Genomic DNA, 9,576 nt, shown 5'->3' on the forward strand with positions numbered 1-9,576 from the left:
GGTTTTTTGAAAAAGTTGAAATTCTTGTTTTCTTACATAATTGAAGCAGATGGGTCATTAAAACAGCAAAAATCAGGTTCAGTACGTAACTACATATGAGTAGAATGTTTCTACTAAATAATAATAATAATAATAATAATAATAATAATAATAATAATAATAATAATAATAATAAAAAAATTTTATTTATACCCCGCCCTCCCCGCCAAGGCAGGCTAAAGAAGAAAAATTGGGTTAGAGATAGTGACTCTCATCTACTAAGTAAGGTGCCTTGCTCTAGAGGAAGGAATCTAAAAGAAGTCATAGGATTCAATCCATTGCCAATTATATGTGATCCATAACAATTCATTGGAAAAGAATGGGTAAATGTGGACTTTGAGATTATCACTTGCCTTCTTGTCATTTGAGGGCAATGTGGAGCTATTGTTTTTCCACAGAAAGTTTTGTTACTATTGTTCCTAGGAAGTGCAGTCTATCAACATATAATGATAAGGGCAGGACTTAACCATGTTCCTGAGGATAACCTTACTCTAGGACATAAGTATTGTGGAGTTTTTGTTGTTGGAGAGGTTGTTGCAATAACCATCTCCTCAGCAGCACGAATCTACTTGCTGGGCCAAGAGCTGTTGCTTAGAATCCATTGAGTCAGTGACTTTATAGTGCAGCCCTAACCAGAATTGACTTTAGTGGGATTTGTTTTTGTTCTTGTTTTTTCATATCTGGAAGATGCCTGGGGAAATAGAGAGGAAATGCTCCAAAAAAAGTTTGTGGGATTATTCTCAGGGTGTTTTCTGGTCATTTTTGTGATGCTGTTCTGCAATGAGATGGCTGTGTGGTAAGATCAGTGGCCTAGTAATCTATTGTGCTCTGTGGATGTGAGTTCAGATCGCATCCTTTTTGGCCTCAGATAAGGAAATTCATGAGAGTCATGGCATTGGAAGGTGTCTGTGGTCTTGCTCACTTTTTTTGGGGGGGGTCATAGGGGAGCAGTGATTCCAACCTTCTAGCCCCCCAAAAGAACATCAGACATGGGCTTTCGGAGGGCAAAATTGAGAGGGTTTGACTCTCCAGAGGTTTCTTGCTGCTTAGGGAGAGTGAAACTATATATTTTGAAAAACTTTAAATAGAACTACTCCAGCAACTTTATTTTTATGTGGATCTCAGCCAAGACTGTGTGGTAGAAGCAGGAAGCATTCTACTCTACTAAGGAAGAATGTTAGCCAGCACAGGATGTGAGGAAAAGTAGAAATGATGGACTAGGAATCCATTGTGCTCAGCATGCCAGGGTTCAAATCACACCCTTGTTGGCCTTGTAGTCTCAGACAGGATGCTCATGGAAAACAACTGGGCTTGGACAGTGGGAGAGATCTCAATTGCTGATTCTTTGTAATTGTAAGGCAGTGCAAATTCCAGGCTCCCAAGCAAGCCTTGAGAACATCTGTATGCCATTGCCCTTGTAGCCCTCAAAGACATGTCTGACAATGACTTTTAAAGAAAGAAAACAGAAGCAGGAAGGTAAATTGAGAGGGTGAGGGAATTGACCAGCTCCTCTCTCATTGTCCAACTTTCTCATCACAAGGCCAAAGACTTTCGGAGGATGTTCCTGTTCATACTGTCCCAGCAGTGATTTCTCTTGTGCTTGTTTGGCAGAATATAAAATAAAGAGAAGGTTGGTATGGCCTCTGCATAAGGATGACCCACAAATTTTTAAATGTTCCATATTTTCTTGAGAATTGGGGAAGCCCAGCTGGCAGGGTGGGTGAAATCTTCCAGCTAAAGAAGGCCCAGCAGTGCTGTTGTTTGGCCCTGGTTAAACACCCCAAATGACTGCTCCCTATGTCTTCCCTCCCTAAACACATAGTCTCTAAGCAAAATAGAATCTTGATTGGCTATAAAGTTAATTATGGCATACTTTGAAGTCCCTGCATAAATGCACAGCATTTGCCATGCAGCTTTGTTAGGCAATAGAGTTGCCAATCCCCAGCTGGGGATGGGGGTACCTTCATTTTTGGGGCCCTCCCTCCACTTTAGGGTTATCAGAAAGTGGGGGGAGGGGTTGAATGTCCACTGTGCACTCCATTATACCCTATGGTCCTCATAGGATATAATGGAGAATCAATCCGTGTGTATCTGTGACTCTGAGGGGAGGCTGTTTTTTGAGGTAGACACACCACATTTTCAGCATAGCATCTGGTGCCTCTCCTAAAAAAACTCAAGTTTCAAAATGAAGGTCCAATTCTATGAGCCCTAAAAGAAGGTGCTCCCATCCTTCATTATTTCCAATGAAGAGTAGGCATTTCAAAGGAGCGTGGTCCCTTTAAATATGATGGCCAGAACTCCCTTTGGAGTTCAGTTGTGCTTGTCACAACCTTGCTCCTGGCTCCACCCTAAAGTCCCCAGATATTTCCTGAGTCAAATCTGGCAGCCCTATTAAGCAGGGCTAATTCAAGGTTTCTAGCCCCAAGGCACAGAGTGGTAAAGCTGCAGTACTGCAGTCCTAAGCTCTGCTCACAACCTGAGTTTGATCCTGGCGGAAGCTGGGTTCAGGTAGCTGGTCCAGGTTGACTCAGCCTTCCATCCTTCTGAGGTCGGTAAAATGAGTACCCAGCTTGTTGGGAGGACAGCATAGATGACTTGGGAAGGCAATGGCAAACCACCCTGTAAAAAAGTCTGCCGTGAAAATGTGAAAGCAACATCACTCCAGAGTCGGAAACGACTGGTGCTTGCACAGGGGACTACCTTTTTAGTTACCCAAAGCGAAGAACAATTTTGCCCTCCATCCAATAGTTCTTTAGCAGCACAATATAGGTTCATGAAAACTTATACTGGCATATGAAAACAAAGCTGATTGCCAACTGATTGCCTTCCCCCGGCACTCCTTTTAAAATTGCATGTCCAAGACAGTGGAGGTCTATGTGGTACAGAGAACCACTGCCAGCATCAAAAGTTATAAAGTATTATTAAAAAGAAAATGTTCACAAGCATACATTTAGTACAGCACCAGACTGAGCAAGAGATTCAAAAGAAAAGGGTAAAATGTAATTCTTCTGTCCTTCCATCTATACATGTCCTATCTGTTGTTAAATACCGTGTTTCCCCGAAAATAAGACACTGTCTTATATTTGTCTTTTCTCAAGAAGACACACTAGGGCTTATTTTCAGGGGATGTCTTATTTTTTATTAAGTATGATACAACAATCTACATTTATTCAAATACAGTTAAGTCATCTTCTGGAACATTGTCATAACTCCCCAGGTATTTCAGTCTTCCTTACCACTCCACGCCGAAATGCATGGCGTGGCTATGCAGATACGCTGCATAGCCACACCCATCACTAGGTCTTATTATCGGGGTAGGGCTTATATTTAACAAATGCATAGAAATCCTGCTAGGGCTTATTTTTTGGGTAGGTCTTATTTTCAGGGAAACAAGATATAGGATAGGCTCCTTAGCTTAGAATGTCATAAATCTCTACTGAGTTACCACTACCTTGCAGATTCCTTCAGCTGTCCAGTACAGCACATGGCAATGGCCACTCCTCCAAAGCTCAGATAAGAGTTCTGTCTGCTCTCATGGACTCAGCACCCAAAGAGAGCTTCCTCCTTGCTTCTAGGAGTTTTATCTGTTTCCTATTGCTTACCCACTGACCAGTTCGGGCTGGGTCAAAGAAGCTTTTCTTTGAGTCTAGTCTATGGTCCTCCAAATCTGTTCCCTGCTTGGTGGGTGAGGAAGAGACTGGAGTCTCTTATTCTTTCTAGCTGTACCAATTAGCATTTATTTCTTTATTTGATTCGATTTAGATAGAATCATAGAGTTGGAAGGGACCTCTAGGGTCATCTAGTCCAACCCCCTGCACAATGCAGGAAACTCACAAACATCTCCCCTAAATTCACAGGATCGTCACAGGATATCCCGCCCTCCCAGCCAAAGCAGGCTCAGGGCAGCTCACAGTATAAAACCATAGCAAACAATTAAAATCCATACATATTATAAAATTACACATTCAATAATTAAAACAGTCAGAATAATTTGGTGCTAGTCTCTTTGATGTTATATAATTTCAATGGCGACAGTATCAGGGCTGAGATATGCTGCCGGCATTTTGAAGGGACCACACCTGGAAAGGGCGCATGGCTGATCCCTCCTCCACACTTCAGTGGGGAAGGGATCAGCCACGCGCCCTTTCCAGGTGTGGTCCTTTCAAAATGCCAGCAGCATGCCTCAGCACTGAATTATCTCAGCTTCATTTTCCTCGCCAAGGAGATGGTCGGCGGGGGGTTGGGGGGAGCTTTACAAACCTGGAGATTTACCAGCAGTAGGGAAGAGAGGGAGGAGGAGGCGCTTGTGCAGCGAGAGTCAGCATTTCTAAAGGTGAGTTGCTTCCATCCATTTTTTCCTTTTTTTCCTTTTCTTTTCTTTTCTTTTCTTTTCCTTTCCTTTCTCTTTCTTTCTTCCTTTGTCCCTCCTTTCTTTCACTCCTTCCTTCCCCTTTCCTTCCTTCGTATGAAACGTAGATGGACACTTTTAAATGCACACTGAGATAGAATCTTCTGCCCAGTGTAGAATCAGCTAGTGCCACCGCTATGAGAAAGAAAAATGAGATCTAAATGTGTGGCTGCACAAACACAAACACACACAAACCCACCCTAAGTTACAAGCGAAACAGCAAAGTTCAATAGGAACTAGAATGAGAGACGGGCCTCTAGGAATGTCTACAGTAAAAAAGCATGTACTTATAGAAGAAGAAGAACTGCAGATTTATACCCTGCCCTTCTCTCTGAATCAGAGACTCAGAGTGGCTTACAATCTTCTATATCTTCTCCCCCCACAACAGACACCCTGTGAGGTGGCTGGGGCTGAGAGGGCTCTCCCAGCAGCTGCCCTTTCAAGGACAACCTCTGCAAGAGCTATGGCTAACCCAAGGCCATTCCAGCAAGTGCAAGTGGAGGAGTGGTGAATCAAACCCGGTTCTCCCAGATAAGAGTTCACACACTTAACCACTACATCAAACTGGCTATCCCAGGGATAGTATCAGGAAAGCTTATAGGGATAGTATCAGGAAAGTTAAAGCTTTAAATCAGCTGGTCTGATAAACGATCCGCAAAAAAAGCTTGGAGGAGAAAGTCTTAGGAAGGAAACAGCATGCCCCATCATCAGCAAGGATGGTGAAATATTAATAGGTGACAAAGAAAACTGCTTGAAATTCCTGGTTTGCCTGTATGTTCTACCAGAAGGGAAACTGTGTGCAACCCCTCAAAAGTAACATGAATGGAGTAGAGACAGGGTTGCCACTCAAGACTGATAAAGGATTTGGTCAGGAAATTTCTAGCTATTTGGGATTAGTTCAAGTTGTAGGAAACAGTTGGGAGAAGGGCTGGAAGTCATGCTTCCTCTACGTTTGGTCTCAAGTCCAAACTCCATCCTGTCCCATTTACTGTCTCCATGACCCTGGGCAAAAGGAAAGTGGGTAGACTCACCTGAGTCCTCCTGTCTGCCACGACCCTCCAATACTGGGAGCAGTCTGTCAGTCTCTACATCTTTAGATGGCCACTCACCCTTTTACAGAATATGCAAATCATTGGACTCTCCCTCTTCTTGTGTCAGTTAGTCCTTGCCTCAGGCATCATTGCTGTTGCTGCTCAAATGGGCACTTCTTCCCAGCCTACAGGAGATCCGGTTGGGGTACATGAGAAACTCAGAGAATGATGCCAAACATACATCCACAAGCAAACAAGGTTCTAAACTTTATGAGTTACAGGAATAGCAATCCCCATAAATTTTCAAGATGGCTTTAGGTCTTCCAGTTTCATAATGAAAAAGAAGCAGAGCTTGAACATGGTTGCTGAATTCTTAACAGCAGCCCTCCAGCATAACAGAGGATAGGAGTAACAGGACAGTTCTAATGGATGCCTGCAATTTAAAAGAAAATGGAACTAAAGAATGTCATCTTTCATGGACACTGTCCATCAAAGTCAGTATTGCCTACTCAGACTGGCAGCAACGAGGATTGAACCCTGGGTCTTCTGCATGCCAACCAGATGTTCTACCACTGAGCCATAACTTCCTCCTTATTAGGACTGTGATATTACTTGAAGACACGATCGTACTAATTGTGAAGGCTGCCAAGGTATGGGTAAGATGTTGGAAGACTGAAGGCAGCATAGACTGGGTTTACCAAGCCAGAGGAAAGGAGGAGAGGCTTCCAGGTTCAGAGGCTCTGTAGGAGATAGATAGCAATCATAGTGACATTTGATATTCAGGTATGGTGACCATTCACAAATTGTATTAATCTCCATACACTGAATATGGCAGTAAACATATTTTCTTGGAAGTAAATGTGACCATTATTTGTAGGACCTACCCACAAGGGGATGTGTAAAACAAACCCTTGAAGATGACAAAAGCAGTAAGAATTCTGGTTATTATCTGCTCTCACACAGGACTTAATTTGATCCAGAAAGAACCAGAGCTCCACTCCAGAATGTGTTTTGAATACTGGGGCATGTGAAGTAGTAATGGAGTACATCTGTGTTTATGAGGAATAGCTTGCCCCCACTGTTGAGTAACCATGGCAGTAAGCAGCCATAAACATCTGGGAGTAGAGGCTGTCTAATGGGTGCAATTTCTAAACAAGCTTGAACCCCAGCACCTCTCATTTTTGTGGGAATGTTCTACTTTTTTCAATTTCTTCAGCAGGAAAAATCTTCACTTTATTAAAACACACATTGTATCCCGTATTTAGGTTTTCTTTTTCTTGTTTGGGTTATATATTGTTTTCTAAATTTGGCCTATATATTGTTTTACAAATAGGAATATCAGTGCTTTTGTTGCCAGGGCATCCAGAAAAGTTAGTTTATGCGTTTAAAAGAATCCTTGCATAATGCAAAACCAAAGCCTGGTGGAAATACCATGAAAAAGCCATAACCTAAACATTTATGTTACTGATCTCACTGGGTTTGCGTGTCTAGTTCACATAAACATAATCCCTAGCAAATCTATTTTCTAAAATAAAGTATTACAAATTATTGTATTGCAACAGCTAGATTGCAAAATTAAAGTACTACAACAGCTAGATCACATGTATAAGAAGGAGGCACATCATTTAGCAGACAGTAATGCCAGGAGATTGCAACCCTTACTCTGAAATTCAGTGGTAAACAAACACCTTTATGATCATGTTGCACTTGCCCTAGGAAATTTCATATTAGTTTGCCTTCCTTTGCACTGGATACACCTACTTTTGAAAATCTGGCCTCTGTATTTAATCAAAATATACCGTGTTGGCTGGGAAGAGGCACCTGGAAGCAGCTTTTGTGATACAGTCAGCAGGAAAAATAGCCTTTCAAGTCATTTAGAATATTTGCTTCCCTAAAGCTGAAGATTAAAAGACAAGAAGAGGAGAGAAATTTGTTTATATTACTGCTTTCTAATGTTGTGATATGCTGGAATTGCAAAACTTTTCCTGAGTAAAATCACATCATGTGCAGTCAAATCCAATGTGCATTTATTCAGAAATAACCCAACTGTCCCAGTGTAAGTTACTTGTATGGTGCCTACTCAACAAAGCTCCCAAAATTATTATGTTCCGGGTAAGGTCACCAGCCCCAGGTCTCAGTGGGGTTCCCTCATTTTCAAGTGCTTCAGTCTGCTGCCAGCCAAACGGTTCTAAGAAAAAAGCACAAATGAAAAATGCCCAAAGAAAAAACCCCACGGACATAAATGCTCACAGGAAAAAAGCCCCCATGGAAACATGTCCACATGGAAAAATGCTCACATGGAAATAAATCCACATGGAAAAATGCCCTCATGGAAATAAATCCACATGGAAAGAAGCCCACACGGAAGAAAGCCCATACTGAAAGAAGCCCACATGGAAAGCAGCCCACATGGAATAGTGTTGTCAAGTCCAATTAAAGAAATATCTGGGAACTTTGGTAGTGGAGCCAGGAGACTTTAGGGGTAGAGCAAGGTTGTGACAAGCACAATTGAACTCCAAAGGAAGTTCTGGCCATCACATCTAAAGGGACCATGCTCCTTAGAAATGCCTTCCCTCCATAGAAAATAATGAAGGATAGGGGCACCTTCTTTTGGTTCATAGAATTGGATCCCCTGGTCCAATCCTTTTGAAACTTGGAGGGTATTTTGGGAAGAGGCATTGGATGCTATGCTGCAAATTTGGTGCATCTACCTCAAAATACAGGCTCCCCCAGAGCCCCAGATACCCATGGATCAATTGTCCATTATACCATTTTTTTATTAATTCCAACTATGTTTATTGATTTCTTTGTTCCAGATACTTGCCAGAGTCAGTCCTGCTTAGCTTCTTAGATCTATGAGGCCTTAACTACTTCTGCTATTTAAGAAAGAGAAGCTATCACAGAGCAGGCAGTAATTTGCCTAACCCAAAAACCATACATTTTGACATTCCTGAAAAGTACAGTATAGGCAACCAATACTTTATGAATCCGGTGTGAAAAAATACAGACAGAATTCTGGTTTTAGGTGATCGAGATCTTATGCTTGAATTGAAGATACCATCTATGGAGATGATACCTTTGATAAAGTGCCAAGTATGTTTTACCAACTGTACACAGGACATACCAAGGTGGGTAATTCATATCCACCATGTATTTACATTTTACTTCAAAAAAAGAACATGGACACCTATAATAGAATGTTTGAAATAATGAAGGTATTGATTCCAGATCTGTCACCTCAAAAGGTTTTAGTGGATTTTGAGAAGGCTTGTATGAATGCAGTGAGAATTGGCTTTCCACATGCTGAAGTCAAAGGGTGTTATTTTCACCTGTGTCAGAGTCTCATTAGGAAAATCAACAGTGTTGGCTTGAAGACTGAATACGAAACTAATATGAACATAAAAATTACACTGAAATCTCTTGCTACATTAGCCTTTGTCCCAATCATGGACTTCTTTTTTGACATATATTGAGGGTGCAGCAGGCAGAGATCCTCAGTTTCCTATAAGAATATGGAATCATGATGCAACCCTGGAACTGTTACCAAAGACTATAAACTGTGAGGGATTTCACAATGCTCTTCATTCCTTGTTCGATTTCAGTCATCCCAGTGTGTGGTCACCTAGAGGTGAAAAAGAGGAAATGTGAGGCACTACATGACATGGTTGCCACTTCTGTGCAGCAATATGAGCAGGTGGAAGATAAACTTAGTTACTTAAAGAGACTGGATAATTTGCACCTCTGTTTCTTTCAGCATCTCCCCCCACCCCACCCAAACTTACTGTGCAATTCCAAGGACACTATTCTGAGCATAAACTTCATAGGCAGCCCTGGATTAACTGCCAAGCAAAAAAAGCATGTGCTTAGGGCACTAAGGGAAAGAAGGGGGGTGGCACCTTGAAGATGAAATATTCTTCTCAGTCATTTCTTCTGTTATGGCTATTCATAAGAAACGGCAGACAAATGGACAGTATTTCATCTTGACATAAGAAATGATAGGCAGTGGAACCACTAGCACTAAGAAAGGGGGTCGCAGGGACAACTAAGTGGCAAGGCAGGCTGGATGCCTTTTTTGCTAAGTATAGAAGCAGATTTGTT

The 9,576-nt window shown here is 41.8% G+C and overlaps 1 non-coding gene across 1 annotated transcript; it reads left to right on the top strand.

Moving 5' to 3' along the window:
- Nucleotides 1–1,618: 1,618 nt before the first annotated feature.
- Nucleotides 1,619–1,728, top strand: LOC132590494 (U6 spliceosomal RNA). The gene has a single exon (XR_009556698.1). It is a non-coding gene; the product is annotated as a U6 spliceosomal RNA (small nuclear RNA).
- Nucleotides 1,729–9,576: the final 7,848 nt, after the last annotated feature.

The sequence above is a fragment of the Heteronotia binoei genome, unplaced genomic scaffold, assembly GCF_032191835.1.
Source record: "Heteronotia binoei isolate CCM8104 ecotype False Entrance Well unplaced genomic scaffold, APGP_CSIRO_Hbin_v1 ptg000047l___fragment_2___debris, whole genome shotgun sequence".
NCBI classification, from domain to species: Eukaryota; Metazoa; Chordata; class Lepidosauria; order Squamata; family Gekkonidae; genus Heteronotia; species Heteronotia binoei.